The sequence below is a fragment of the Carassius auratus genome, chromosome 18 (genome assembly GCF_003368295.1).
Source record: "Carassius auratus strain Wakin chromosome 18, ASM336829v1, whole genome shotgun sequence".
In the NCBI taxonomy this organism is placed as follows: Eukaryota; Metazoa; Chordata; class Actinopteri; order Cypriniformes; family Cyprinidae; genus Carassius; species Carassius auratus.
Window position 1 is genome coordinate 5,897,728 of NC_039260.1, and position 16,981 is coordinate 5,914,708.

The window sequence follows — 16,981 nt, forward strand, 5'->3', positions numbered from 1 at the left end:
TAGAGTGAAACACAAATGCAGAGTGAGACCACTGGACTTCATTTCACAGGGTTACATCAAACAGTTTGAGTTCTGAGGACTTTCATCATGCCATTGCACCCAGATGCTTCAAGGCTTTTTCTCTTGCATAAGTCGCATTGTCGTGATTACCCAAGTCACAATCTCACACATGTGAGGGAGGTTTGGAATGTGCCAAGGCCACGAAACAGGAGAGCATTTAAATAATTAAGCGTGCTACTTTCAAGAAGGATTCTTGAAGGCAGTATCGTCCTGTCTGGTTTATATTCCACTACACGTTTTATAAACTTTCCATTTGCATTGCTTTTTACGTGGGGTGCAGCAGTGTTTGGTTTGGTATTCAGAAGCAGATGCACTATAATGAAATGACCTATTCTGAGATGAAGGATGGAAGGCAAAGGTTAGAAGCTTCTTAATGTAGCATGAGTGAGCAATTCATGGCCAATTCAGATGAGACTTATTTTCCTCAAGGAGGTTAGGTAAACTATTCCCCCTCATTTATTTTGTCATTGAGCACTTTATGGATTTAAGACCTACTTATTCTTTCACAGTATTGTTAGGTAAATATTTCAATGCCCGATCACAAATTTCATGGCAAAAAAATGTAGGGATGCACGATATTGGATTTTGACCGATATTCGATATGCCGATATTTTCAAAATAATTTTGGCCGATACCGATATCGATATATATACAAATTTTTCGCCTGATTTATTTAAACTTTAATTTTACTAAAGAGAAATCTCTTTTGTACTGATTCTACCATAAATGTATTATTTTACAAATGTAGACAGACATTCACATCTGAAAAACAGGTCAATTATTTCACTTGGAGAATATCGGTTTGGCTCATCGGCAGAAATATTCATATCGGGCGATACCGATGATGGTCATTTTAAGCTTTTATCGGCCGATACCGATGTTGTGCCGATATTATCGTGCATCCCTAAAAAAATTTATATATTTTAGCTCCATTTTTCACATATAGTGTGGGTTTACACCTATACACACCTGATTGTGTCATATAACATAACATTTCTAACAGTTGTGGGTTTTAGTGCTATGATAAACAAAACGCTATTCTCTCAAACCATCAAAATAATATATCTGGACCCAGATATCAATTTAAGATCATATTAGGAGGATTAGCAAGGTGGCATTATTTACCAACCAACCATAAAACATGAAAGATAAAACTGTTTTCTGTTTTTAAACAGAAATTACAATAAACTGTGACTTGCTGATTTCAAAATCATAGAAGCTGAATAAACCAAAACACAGAAGATTCTAAACTTTTAACATAAAAAGGGACCTTTTTAATGCTTCATTCATGCTACCTTTTTTTTCCAAATAACATTCAGTGCAGCTCAAGGTTCAAAAGAGATTACACATGTAGACACCGTTATAAAACTCATAACTTGAATATGATTCATAGAAATAACAACCCCTCAGATACAAAGCATAAGCCAGGAGGATTTGTGACTCAGCAATAACTGACATCACTCAGCCTTCTGAAGAATCTCCCCCAACACATGAACTTCATACAGACTTCTTGTTAACCCACAATTTTATATTTAGACTCCACAAAAAAAAGAAAATAACACATGGATGTCAGGGAGAACACGCCTTCATATAAACTCTGGCTCTGTCATCAAAAGAAACAGCGTTAGAGAAAGTTCCACAGCCTCAGCCAAGTCCACTGACCACTTTAAAGGAGATGAAAAAGGAAGAGAGAAATGGTTTTTGGCATCGATTATGTGATAGAATTTTTATCAAATATAAATAACACAACAACATTGTGCAAAGGAAACATCTTATTCTACATTAATCAGGTCAGTATGCTCTGTGTTTGGGCTTCTTCAGAGTAAATAGGTCTTTGATAGTCTATGAGGCTGCGTTACTCATCGCAACGCTGTGCGCCAAGTGTTTGAAACCCCTATAAAGCAGGCAGCTGTGTAAAACAGATGATCAACTCAATAACAGAGAAAGAGTATGAAGTAGAATGAAGAGAAACAGTTGTTAGACTTAACAATTACAGTGAGGAAAAAGTAGGTAAAGCCTAAAAGACACCACAAACACTGACACTCAGCGATATTGATTTCTATTTTTAAGTTATATTTTTGAGCTTTTTATTTCTTTATTATTTAGACAGGACAGTGGAGAGATGACAGGACAGTATTGGGTATAGAGAGGGGATCGGGATAGGACCTCAAGACAGGAATTTAACTCTGGTCACCTGGAGCAAAGTTGCGATGTATATGTTGGCACACTAACCATGAGGCTATCAGTGCCACCAGCATTGTTATTAATTCAAACTAAAACTATATAAAAAAAATTGTTTCGTTCCAAAATACCTGAAATAAAATAAAATATAAAATCTGAATAAAAACGTAAGAAATGCTGCCTTGGTTGAAATAAAGTACTATAATGACAAAAACGGACATAAAAATATAGTAAATATAAATATATTTTAAAAAAAACTACAGGAAAAAACTTAACTAAATTAAAATAAACTAAACTAATTAAAATTAAAACTGTTTTCTTTTTATTATATAATAAAAAAAAACAACTGTGTGTACTGTGTAAGGCTAACTCAGACTTGTATATCATTGCTCTTTTGTTGGTTTGGTCCTCATTTGTAAGTCCATTTGGATAAAAGCATCTGCTAAATGACTAAATGTAAAAGTAATAGTTAGATTTAGTAGCTTTAAATTCCTTATTTCTCAAACTTTTATACGATTAGGCCCGGTTTCACAGACATGGCTTACACTAAACCAGGATTAGACCATAGTTCAATTAGAATATTTAAGTAATTTTTATTAACATGCCTTAGAAAAAACATTACTGGTGTGTAGGCATGGACCGGTATCATATTTTGACGGTATGATAACCTTAAGCAAAAATATCACGGTATCACGGTTTTGTTGTTACAGATCTGAAATGTTATTTTTAAATGACTGGGTGAAAAAAAAAAAAAATCCCACCGGACACAATATATTTTGTTTTTGAGCAACATACAGAACATTAGAAACAGTAGAATTTGTTTATTGTTTTTCTTTGATTTGCTTACTAAAAATAAAAAAAATAAAGACTGACATCTTTATTTAACCTTAATATGTAATTAATTACAGCTATTTAATTTTAGTTATATAATTCATATACATAACATTTATATCATTTCATATAATTTAGTTATATAATAATAATCATACAAATCATTTGATTGAATAATAACCCAATTTGAAGCAAAAACAATGTTTGACAAGCTTTGTGAAATTATACCACATAAACTTTTCAGAAGACAGTCAGCTTCCCTCAGAAATTCATTCATATAAACCATTGCAATAAGGCAAAAAAACGTCTGGTTGCCGATCGCCTAAAGGCCGAAGTATTTTTCGTCCGTCCGCGCAGAGGATGCGAGAGTCATTAATTAGTCTTACTGTGGCAATAAGTGATTTAAATGACACACGGGTGAATGCTAATGTGTTCAACTATCTCAACCAAACATCAATTGCTGATCCACCATTTCTCAGGTCACCGAGCAAGACTAAAGCTAACGAACAGGACAGAAGAGGCACAGATTACTGCCTGACCTCTGACTTCATCAGATAAGTGCTTGGACATTTAGATTTCTATTCTCAGATCCCTATTCCCTCAGGAGCCATTCAATAAAACATTAAAGCCACAACCACCCATTTCTGTGCTAGGCCAATCAAAATGGATTGTTGACCCAGTTCTGGAAGTCATGTAACACATCTATGATTGACAAGCAAAGAGGACTCTGTCGTAAGTCAAAATATAATGTTGGTAATGGCATTTTAAATTTATCTTGCTAATTTCATACAATTCAAATGTTATGTATCCAAAATTCACATGGTCTTCAGATCACATAACGCACCTGCATCGCTTCTGTGGAGAAAAACATATTAAAGCTAGGCCGTATATAGCAAATAAATAAGCCTCTACGAGAAATATATATTTTTACTTGAATAATAAATTACAAAAATGAATGAAAAATGCAGAGTTTTGGTTCATTTTTGTGCTGCGCGAAAGGAAACAGACAGCAGAAAGCAGCATCGTATTTTCCTCTGCTTATTGGCTTATTTTACACACAAAGATTTGATTTATGTGAATGTACACAAATAAAGGCAAACCTTTTACAATTCCGATGATCTTTATGACTAAAAGGAGAAAAAAATCAAGTGATTTGTTGTTGAGTGAGGGGAACAAAAAATAGCATAGCTATGTTTGCAGTGTTTATTTTAATGTTTGTAAACATTTCACGTCGGCATTAGGCCTATTTCTGAATGAAATAAATTGTGACAAATAATAAATAGGCTATGCGACGTAGGGTTTTTTTTTTTCTCTAAAAAAAAAAAAAGATGTATATGCGTAGTGTAGCCTATTTTAACAATGCAGCAAACCTTTTTTTTATATTTTGATAAATTACTGAAAATAAATAAATAAATGACTTTTTAAACCATTTAACTGATTGTATTAATTGGTAAAAATTCTTAATGGTTAAACTTTAACCGGTGATACCAGTTATTTGATACCAGTACTCTGTCAATGTGTTCTTGTTGCGATTTTGCTTATACAAGTGAGCTTGATCAAACTAAATCATGTAAAATGGCAGCAACAGAAACTGTAACATTCAAGCAAAGACAATAAAGTAATTCATGATGGAGTGACTTAATAATCCTGATTGAAAGACAAGTTCAATAATTAATTGTAAGAGGGTCACCTTCAGCCTAAATGAGCAGTGTTTATCTTGAGTAATGGCAGGCAGCCTCTTGCCCGACAGACGGGCAGCAGGGGAAATACCCTGACTCCACACAACAGTGCGCCAATGACTCCCTTTGCCACCTGGTACAGAAACACAACCGTGTAACGCATGAACAGTCTGGCAATTGTTAGAGCTATCGCTTTCACAGAGATCTACCCGAGAGATGTGTGTCAGACGCAAATGTAAATGTCAGTGAGACAATGCACATAGTGACTAATATCCACAAAAACTACTGGCAATATTTAAAAGTGATGCATAACATATTTGCTACAAGTTTAAGTTAAACCAGTGGACATTTACAGCATAATATAAAACACAATTCATGCATAATGCATAGATTAAAATAAAACAACAACCAAGGGAACCTAAGTATAATTAAAATGGTAATGATTTCACAAAACTACACCATCTTATAGCAAAGATCTGTTATTTGAGTGTTATAATCTCATGAGGATCACAAAAACATGGACTTTCTATATGCATAAACTCCCTTATGCATGTTACGCTACGTTATGGTTCCTGCATAAATGCTATTTAATTTATGGAAGTAAATGCAAAACACAGTATGCTTACATGCCCTTAGGCCTTAAAGGGTTAATTCACCCCAAAATGAAAATTTTGTCATTAATCACTTACCCCCACGTCATTCCAAACCCATAAAAGTAATTTGACAGTGTATTTTACTTGGCATACTATGGAACAGTCACAAGCCTCACGGTTTTCATCCAAAATATCTTAAATTGTGTTCCGAAGACGAACAAAGATTTTTACGGGTTTTGGACAATATAGGTGTAAGTGATTAATTACAAAATGTTCATTTTGGGGTGAAGTATCCCTTTAAAATGATGCCAAAACCAGCCAGTAAAGGTTTATTGTACATTAAAAATTAAGTGCACATAACACAATGGTTTAATTTGAAGTATAAAATATAAAACTTCATCTGAAAGCTCAAGAAAAAAAAAACCTGATTAACATTTATCAAAGGAAATACTTCTGAATTTGTTGTTTGCATGATGCTTGATGTTAGAACTGTTGGGAAACATGGAAAAGGTGTTTAAAATACAGGCTATTTTTGTCAAACACAAAAGAACAGCGAGACGAAAAACTACAGAGACAGTGAGATGCTTATCATCACAAAAGGAAACCGTGAGCTTCTACTCTATTTTGAGCTCTTCATGGCCACGCAGCTAATAAAATAACACTTATGACCGATTGACGACTTCCTTTATGAACAACGGATGAAGTGTGCTGCATGATGCTTTCAAAATAAAACACAAAGGGATCTAAAATTAAATGAAACTGGATTACGTTCGATGTCAGTATGTCTTTCTGTCTGTCTGTCTTTCTCTTTGTCTTTGTGAAAAGGATGACGTCTTAGGCTGAAACCACAAGGAGGCTTAAAATGAGATCAAACCCATATAAATGATTCAGTTTAGCACACCCAAATGTAATTTGGGCCTCCCTAAACTCCTGTCCAGTGGTAAGTGGGAGAAATAACCCAATAAAATCATCCCAAACAAAACCAAAAATAATTTGATCATCTGCCTAACAATCACAGACTCTGAATGATTTTTCACCAGAAAACACACTAAACAATGAGCCAGACACTATGATAAACATACACTGTTTGACATATGATAACCTCTTATTGTCAAATAATCAGTGCTAATGTTGTGAGGCTTTGTAACACTATCATTTGAAAACGTGTTTGTGGTACCTTTATCTTCACAATGAAATGGTACTTTGGCACAAATTTTACCATTTAAGGCCTGCATACACTTCTGTTCAATTTGAGGTCAGTATTATTTTTAATTTTACGTTTATTTAGCAAGCACACAATAAATTGATCAAACGTGACAGTGAGGACTTTTACATTGCTTCAAAAGATTCCTTTTTTAACTTTATATCAGTCAAAGAATCTTAAAAAAAAAAAGTGTCAGTTTCCTCAAAAAAATATAAAGCAGTGCAATTTTCAGTGATTATAGAGAATAAGAAATGTTTTTGAGCACCAAATCAGCATATTAGAGTGATTTCTGAAGGATCATGTGACACTGCGGACTGGAGAAATAATGATGAAAATATAGCTTTGCATCACAGAAATAAATTACATTTTAAAGTATATTAAAACAGAAAACTGTTATTTTAAATGTTAATAATGTGTCAAAACAGTACTGATTTTACTGTGAACAAATAAATACAGCTTTGTGTGAGCAAATCAAAAACATTCAAAAGATCTTTTTAAGTTTTGAATAAACAATAGTATGGAAATATGTTTAAAAAAACATAGTATTAACGCAGTATCTTGTCCAAGAAACCATAGGAATACTATGATAAAAGTATTATGGTTTGTGTAAACCAGTAGATGACTGAATCTTTAATTTGTTAAACCGCTCAGCAAGTAATTTATGGGATGTACCTGCAACTTTTACGGTAGAACTACACAGTCTAATTTGAAACACACAAGAAGTCCTACTAGTGAAAACACTGAGACATCAAATACCCCCCCCACCCCCCAATGATGTCATTTCCATCCATTTGCCAGGCTCATTCTAGGGAAAGTCTCATTTGCTGGTTGTTGCTATTCCAGAGAAAAAGGGTAAACGAGAGAAAAAAAAAGGCAAAGGAAAGGTCTTTGGTATTAATTCAAGCCCCTTTGCCCACACATGTTTCTGTTTTAAGCTGATCCCATTGCGTGACTGCCTCTGCCTAACGCTGGCACAGACTCCCCGTGCGCTGCCTAATCGAACAATCAGAGCCGAGTCTGTGCTGACATTTGTTTTATCTCAGAATGCCTTTCTAGAGGGAAGACGCTGTTATTTCAGGAGGTTTCTCTTATATTACATTTACAAAATGCGGTATTGTGTACTGCATTCTTCAGCCAGACAACGGTCTTGTTTGTAGTCTATGCTTCTGCATATTTTTGGATACTTACAATCTCAATTTAAGCTGAGAATAATACCAATTTTTAAAAATGGAAATCCGATATTATATCCCCATCACTTTTAAAAGGAATATTTCACGTAAAACTCCTTTATTTACGGTATTTCTGTAATGATAAAGCTGAATTTTCAGCATCATTACTCTAGTCTTCAGTGTCTTCAGGAGCCTTCAGGAATCATTCTAATATGCAGACCTGGTGCTCAAGGAAAACATTTTTATGTTGAAAACAGTTGCTGCTCAATATTTTCATGGAAATCTTGATCAGGATTCTTTGATGGAGAGAAAATTTAAAAGAACTGCATTTATTTGAAACCGGAATCTTTTGTAACATTATAAATGTCTTTACTGTCCCTTTTAGTCAATTTAAAGGAGCAATGTGAGAGTGACATGAGGGATAGAATCGGCCCCTCTGACACTAAACAGAGCTCTGCTGTTTGTCTTATCAGCGGCTAAGTGCTCGGGACGACTGAAGTTTCCCATGTATAGCCATTGACTGAACTACTATGAAGTACAGACAAAAAATAATAATAAGCAGGAACAGCATAAACACAGCACACCAGTGGCTTCCCTCATGTCACAAACAGTCTTGCTATTGTAAGCATTAGCCTGAGACAATTTTCCAAAGTGAAAAAGTACTATCAGTCAAATTCACCTGAATTTAACATTTGGTTGAACGGCTAACTGTGTTTTGTAGTAAAATCAGGCTGGGACGTGCTACCTAACACTGTCTCTTTCCATCTCTCAGATTGAGGTCATGTCTGCTGATGATGAAGTCCATCTCTCCTGCACAGCATTCAGTGAATCTGACAATTTAACAGACAAAGAATGGCTCCCTATCAATTCAAGATTAAATTGATTGACCACACAGAACGTTGCATTTAATGTTGAAGAGGAATTTTCAACTATAAATTCTACTTGCTTAAATCAGCTTTGCCAAACTTTGCCAAACTAAAAAGCTATCATTTAAAATGCAGCAAGTGAATTTAGGCATCATTATAATGTACTGTATGAAAAATGTCACTTTAAAAAAAAAACATTAATACATTTAACGGTTAAATTATGAGCATTTAAAAAATATATTATTATAATAAATATATTATTGTATATAATAATAATAATATAAATTAGATATTATTTTACTATATTTTAATAAGTGCTGTCAAACAATTAATTGCTATTAATCGTATCCCAAATAAAAGTTTTTGTTTACGTTAAAAAATTTTATTTTGTGTACTGTGTATATTTATTATGTATATAGAAATACACACACATACAGTATATATTTAGAAAACATTTACATGTATAGATTTACATTTATATAATTTATTTTATCAATATATTTAATATATAAACATATTGGCATGTTAGTGTATTTATATATACATTGTAAATATACACTGTACACACACACACACACACACACATTTTATGTAAACAAAAACGTTTATTTATGATGTGATTAATCATGAATAATCGTTTGACGGCACTAATTTAAATTAAGGATAAGATTTTTTAAGAGACCACACATACATAGGTCTCTTTTAGCCATGAAAAAAAAATCTGAATTGCTAAAGTATACAATTTTATATTGGCTAAATAAACTCCATGACCTTTCAAAGTTTTCAAGGACTGTTAAATTTACATTTGAATTAGAAGTGGAAGTGGAATTTAAGGCATTGTCAAATCACTTCTGAATGGCGCACAACCTTGTTCCTGTCTGTTAATACACTTGAGAAAAAGATCTGAACTGAAAAACTGCCAGAGAGATGAGAACAAGAAAAAAAAAAAACTCTGAGACAGGGGAGGGGATGTAATGAGGAAGGTGGGGACACACTTTAACTCCTAACATTGGGATGGTCTCCAGAGAAGCAGACTTTTCCATAGCTGGCGTATTGTGTAATTCACTGGAGGACGCTCAAGTTCCTTGCACGTTCCCTCCCTATTCCCTCGGCCTTCTTCGAAAGACAGGAAGGCCAGGCCTGTAACTTGAGAGGCCCTGAAGACTGTGTCACTGTGAGGGCTTCGTGCTCAGGGCTGTTCTGAACTCACTGCGTAAACTTCTGGACCCTTTGACTACAAAGACGCCAGACTCCTGTAGAGAGCAGAGAGTGAGAGAGAGACGCACCTCTCACACCGAAAATCCATCAAGCAAGAGCTTTTAGCAATTCTGTAAAACATGGTGCAAATAAAAGGTTGAGAATGATGCTTTTATGGTATTATTGTTACTAAACTCTTAGTATTCATGATTCTTCAACAGAAAAATAGCAAAACGAGTGTCCATGACCATCACTCTCAGTAAAAAACAATAAAAACAGTAATACAGTTAAATATTAAAATGTTTATTTTTATATATTTTAAAAGTAAATATATTCCTCTGATGCATAGCTGATTTTTCAGCATCATTACACAGTCTTTGGTGTCACATGATCCTTCAGAAAGCATTATATTATGCTGATTTTGTACCAAGTAGAGCTGTAGTCAAGTCCGGCTTTGTCGAGTCCAAGTCAAGTCCAAGTCCAGGACTAGTCGAGACCGAGTCAAGACCGAGTCCAAAGAGGTTCGAGTCCAAGTCAAGTCCAAGTCCAAAAGTTTCGAGTCCAAGTCCAAGACCGAGTCCAAATGAGAGAAAAAAGGGTCCTCTTCAAGACCACATACTTAACTACTGATAATGTTTGTGATGCGAGAGAAAGCATATCTCCTATTCTAAGAAAATCATTTTACATTATTATTGGTAATGATCAAAAAGCATGTGCAAAGTAACAACTCTGTAGGACAGGGGTCTCCAAACTACATCCTGGATGGCCAATGTCCTGAAAAGTTTAGCTCCAACTGGCCTTAAAACACCTGGAAGATTAGTGTGTCTAGTAAGAGCTTGATTAGGTTCAAGTGTGTATAATTAGGGTTAAAGCTAACAGGGGCGTTAAACAAGATCCTGGGCCCTATGCATAGGCAGTCCTGATGGGCCCCCATGCCCCCCACCCATGAAAATATCCAGGTAAAATAAAATATATTTCAGATTCATACTTTTCAAGGGCCCTCTCTTCCTTTGGGGCCTTGCTAATGAGTACTGGTTTTACCCCCAGTCCGACCCTGGGAGCTAAACTTGGATAAACAAACAAAGTTTGGAACTGTAAGGTCAAATAATTTTTATGTACTTTATTTTTTGTTGACATTATATCTGTGGTCAAAAATGTATATGACTATGCCTAATTGGCACAGTGCACAGACGCACGCAAAGCTCGGGATATGACAAATGCGCGCAGCAAGGTTAGAATGGATACGTTTGGCTCTACTGGGCATGCGCACATAAATACAGCAATTTTTGTCATACTGTGCTAGTGTTTGCATAGACTAGTCGAGCTCTGTCGCAAACAATCGACTACTCCAGCATGCATTAACCATAATGCATACAAAATGTTTGCAAGTACGACGTGAATTTTAGAATTACAATATTGCGTGGAGCTGTTACTATATGACCTTATCTATGTTGCATGTAAAAATAAAATAGGCCTATGTAATGTAATAATTAGGGTTGTGCCTGAAGCCGAATACCTTATTCGGAATGGCACGGATAATGGCTTAAAAAACGAATAACGGACAAGGAATAATTCTGCCTGAATACTCGGCTGAAGCTGACACAGTCTGGTGTTTGCTAGATAACAGGTGAGCCAGGGGATCAGCGCCAGAAGTGAATGAATGTAAACTTTATGAGTGAAAAGCACGCAAATCAAACACCGCATTGTTGTCGCCTCTCTGTGCATCTCTCAGAAATCAGAGCGTTGCAAGAGTAATTTTACCTATAATAATACATCATAGCTACACGTTATATTATTTGTATATATTTAAAAGGCAAATATTGAAAGCTTAGGCTACCATGATACGAATGAATGGAATAAGCACAGCGCGCTCACCAATCAAACAGCCGCGCTGCGCGTCTCAGTCTCTCAAAAACCAAATCAGTTCTCTCTCAAAAGTAGGCTAATAATCAACATAGATATGGATACATTGTCTACTTGTCCTACATGTTTGCATCTTTATGTTTTGCTGGTTTGCGCGGCACACACACATCTGTTTAGTGAAGTCGACTATACATTATAGACTCGCTCAAAGTGTTCTGCGTAATGAGAATGTGTGCATTGAATAGATTCAGTCGTGTTCAAATGATCACTATGACACGTTTGTCATGACATCTCTCTGCTTGCATGATAAATATTATTTTAGAAATTAATAATTAATTCAGTTTAACACGACATACTTGTTCAGTGATAACTACGAAAAAATATATAAAAAGTCATAACAGTCTTATCAAGTAACTGTAGGCTACGATGTTGTATCCGAATGCAGATAGGAAAAATTGTGTGATTGTTACAGATACAAATACTGGCTGTTACATGAAAATGTAAATATGTAATGTCATATATAAAGTTTTTAAAATTTACATATTTAATTGTTGCATAAGGCTATACATTAATACGCGTTTATTGATAAAAAAAAAAAAGGCTATCTAGGTGTAGACGTTAATAAAACACAATCTAACAGGTAGAAAATTAAATTAGAAACATCTAAACTTTTCAGGTCGCAGTAAGTGCACCACTGATCATGCACATCCTTTCCCGGAACAATACTGAAAGCTAAGGCAAGATGGAGAAACAGATGATCATAGTTGTACAAGGATAGTCATTTTTTAAATGAATCTATTAGCAGAGCTACTGCAAGTGATTTTAAGTGTTGGAATTCCATTTATTCTTTGCTGAAACTTCTGCGTCATCATGGAGAGCGGGTCATGGTTGCCCAGCAACAGCAGACGCCACTGGAGCGCGAGCGCAGATTACATAGTGCTTTGGAAATAAGGAGAGCGGCGCGCCTAGCGTTTTCCACACAGTTTCAGTCGCGACATCATGCAAATGTGGTTTTGTTTTGAAGGAGACATTTTTTATTTTTTTTTTTTTTGCTGGACTCGGTCGAGACCAACTAGAAGACTTGGCGAGTCCAATGGCCAAGTCCGAGACAAGTCCGAGTGCAAATTCAACGAGTCCGAGACAAGTCCGAGACGACTGAAAAATGTCTCGAGTCCGGACTCGAGTCCAAGACCGGACTCGAGTACTACAGCCCTAGTACCAAGTAATTAAAAATGGTTGTTACCATTACTTTCATTATTATCATCAATGTTGAAAACAATTCCTTACATGTTTATTTTTTATTTTTTTTTAAATAAGCTAATTTAATGAATTGAAAAGAATAACATTTATTAGAAAAATCGACTAGGCCTGTTTCAAAAAAATTGCAACTTCATAAATTTTTTACAGTTACTGTACTTTTGATAAATGCAATGTGTCCTTTCTGAATAAAAGTATTAATCACATTATTTTAATCTTATGCTACCATTCAAAAGTTTGGGGCATCACAAAAATGTTAAGCGTTTTAAACATTCAGCATTTCCATCACAGGGATAAATTACATTTAAAATTATATTTAATTAATAAACGCACCTTTTAAATTGACCTATTTCACAATATCACTTTTAAGCAAATAAATCCAGCCTTGGTGAACATAAGAGATTTATTTCAAAAACATTCAAACTAATGTAATTACTCCAAACTTTTGGTAGTGTATGAGATTTTTCAATACTCTAGAATCTGCCATAAATTGCAATGAAATGTATGATTTAATCTATTTTATTAAATTTTACATTGATTAATTAATTCCCTATAAACGCCACTGTGCTCAGATGTAACCATCTGTTCAGAGTGAGATGGTCCAGACATGTGCTGAACCGTACAGATATGTGAGCCCAGTGCAATCTGGGTATCCATGTCAGCCTTCTGTCATGCTGTCACAGTTACCTCAACTATAGTTCACAACACATTCACAACACTGGGACCACATTAGTCAATTATAATGGCCATTTGGGTGAATGTCGCACATAGGTCCTCACATGAGACTAAACTACAGTAAAGTATAAATAACAAAAGGCTGCATTCAAAACAAAGACAATAAAAAATGAGATGAATGAAATCCCAGTATATAGATCTGTAGTGGAGGTCACAGTTGAATGGGGGGTCTAAAGTGGCCTGATTGAATTTTGATGTCGCTGACGCAAGCCCAGCACTATCTCACTCAGTTCCTTTGACTGAAAACTAAAATAGAGCCCTCTTATCTTTGAGTGTCAATTCAAATGAGTGCTCTACAGAACAAATGCTGAGAAATAAGTGTTGACTACAAGTCTTTTTGGCTTTTAGGCTTTTCCACGCATACAAAAAAGTTCTGGTTTGCAAATGGCAGTTTAACAGTGCAATTTGTGTAAATAGTGAAAGAGCAGTGTCATTATTAGTCAGAAATGTTTATAAAATTTGTTTATATATATTAGGTAGATACGAATAGATCACATTTTCCATGAATTTGCATGGTCGATCTCATTTAAAAAAAAAAAAAAATTCATGAATTTAGAAAAGGGATGCAGTTTATTGAGTAATTTTGAATGTTAAACTGTATTTGTCACAATGCATTTATATAGACCATTCCTTAAATTAAAAAACAAAACAAAAAATTAAGCACACCGATAGATCTAATGTGCTTTTTGTGTTTGTGCTGATTAATAATAATAAAAAACTTTATAAAAAAAAAACTATTTAATTCTACTGTGATCTTTGCATTGTACTGAAAAACAGCTTGTTGAACAAAACTGTACTTTTAAACAATGAAAAGAATTAAGATGTCTCTTTAAAAAATTTAAACTAAATAAATGTGTGAAACACCAAACAAGACTTCTCTTCATGACATCAGCTTTACTTTTTCTTAAATTATTCTGGCTGAAGAAGGGTTCCCTGTCAAGATTGCATGCTAAAAACACTGTACCAGGACTTTTAGATTTTTTTGACGTCAATAAAGGCCATAAAATGAGAAGAACTGGTCTATGAATGTAAAATCTAGGGACTGTGGAAAACTACCTTGTTAAAGGGGTTTTACCCCTAAAAAAGGCCAAATTACTTACAGATGTCTTAGAACAATAGTGCAGAAACAGCACTGCACACTTTCACTCCGACAAACTGTTTTCATTGCAACTAATTAGCATGAAAGAAAATATGTAAACAAACAGTAAAGGTCACAAAAATCTTATATTTAGTGTACAGGATGCAAACCAAGCACGGAACCATAATGTGAAAATTATATCCTCTGTTTATGAAAGTTTTGTCTTAATTAGTGATAAAAATTATATGCGATATCCAACAAAATGTTATACTGGCTACCGAGTGTTAAATCTCATCGGTCCCAAATCCCACTCCATGTTGGTGTATATTGAACATTAATTATCTTTGAATGGCTTTGATTTTGACTCTCTTATGTCTACTTTATATGCAAGAAGTTACCTTTTACAGGAAATGACCTTGTCTTCAAGCATATGGTCCAAACTAAACTAGTATCCTTCAAACACACACAAACTCCTCCTCGGCAATGCATGGGTTCACCATCAAAGAAACTGGTATCCAACCGTCCCAGTTTCTAAATGGGACTTTGTTCGCTTGTCCAGCAGCCAGTGGCCCCAGCATCCAGCTCCTGTGGCTTTTGATGGGTCTGGTGTATTGATCTGTTCCCAGTCCCAGAGGCGATGAATAATGAATGCACACATTGTCATCCCTCACAGATAAGGTTTCACTTGTAAAAGTGGCAACACTTGTAATTAGCCAGGAGTTTAATGCTGTGCTCAACGGATTCCCAAAAACTCAACAACGTTCTTCAGGAGGCTCTTACATCCGGTGTGAATTCTGTGAAAGTACTTTTTCGATTACAAGAATAACAAGTAGGGTTACACCTAGCTGGGCGATATATCTAACGATATGATCATGCGCATCTAGTCAGTAAATCTGGTTCCGTGATTACCGCTAAATCGCCATCACCTGCTTATAATTAGAGCAGCATTTAATAGACTGAGCCTTAGATCACTAACAAGCTACGCAATATCACGTTCATTATCCCAGATGAATCGCCTTCGATGATGAACGCGATATTGCGTAGCTTGTAAGTGATCTACGGATCTGTCTATTAAATGCCGCTCCATTTGAAAGCAGGTGATGGCGATTAATTGGAAATCACGGAACTAGATTTACTGACTAGATGCGTATGATTATATCTTTAGATACATCGCCCAGCCCTGGTTACACCTGCATGATCGTGAGTAGTGGTCGACTGATACATTGCCAAGACCAATATATCGGCCGATATTTGGCTTTTTTTTCTTCAAATATCGGCATCGCCTGATACATTTTTCCGCTTGCACATTTTTCCGCCTGCACAACTTTCCCGTTTGCCATCAAAATTAAGCAAATACGTATTTATTTTATTTAAAACAAATCTTTGAATGGCTAATGAATATTTAATTTCACAAACCTTGCAAACTATCTTGTGCAGTGTGCATTTTTATCCAGCATGATCACGTGTTCTCTGTGTGACGGTCAGCCCATGTAAATTGAATGCTTTAAACTTTAAACGTGATTTAAAATTATGCTGCACTATATGCATTCATCCACTGTCATATTTATGTCATTTTAACTGTGTGCTGTATGTAAAATGAGTGTTAACTTGGATTTATTTGTAAAATATGATTCCCAATCCACACAAACTTCCCAGAATACTGAGTGCCCTGTTGGATACAGTGGTTACTTCCTTTTTAATTATATTTTTATTAAATATATTTTTTGTGAAAAATACTTTGTCATCTAAAGTATGTTTATTTTACACATTTATTTTTTAATCCATTGTCAAATGATTTCACATTTCTTAAATATGAATAAAAAATTATAAAAAAATAAAATAAAAATTATATTATATATATATAATATATATAAATGCACATCGGTTTATAACGGTTTATAATGTAACAATTGATCTATTTTCGTAATAAATGCTGTTTTCAAAAAGTATCAGTGTCACAAAAAAACATTAAGCAGCACAACTGCTTTCAACATTGATATCAGACGAATGGTTAGCGTATATAATTAACTATTTAAATTTTTGGGTGAACTTCAAGGTTAAATTCTGTACATCCTAGGGCTGCTCGATTATTACAAAAAAAAATTATCACAATTATTTCGGTCAATATTGTAATCACGATTATTTAACATGATTATGAGGGGGCCATATGACCAATACTTTATATGAGTGAATTATTTAAAGAAAGTGTTACCGTGTTTTCTGTAAATAAGGTTGCTATGACATCTACATTGTAGAGACCAGCAGAAT

General features: G+C 34.8%; 1 protein-coding gene across 2 annotated transcripts in view; it reads right to left on the reverse strand.

Moving 5' to 3' along the window:
• LOC113118224 (UPF0606 protein KIAA1549-like) overlaps window positions 1-16,981 on the reverse strand; it is a 49,367-nt gene that overhangs the window by 27,446 nt on the left and 4,940 nt on the right. The gene's annotated exons all lie outside the window — the stretch shown is intronic.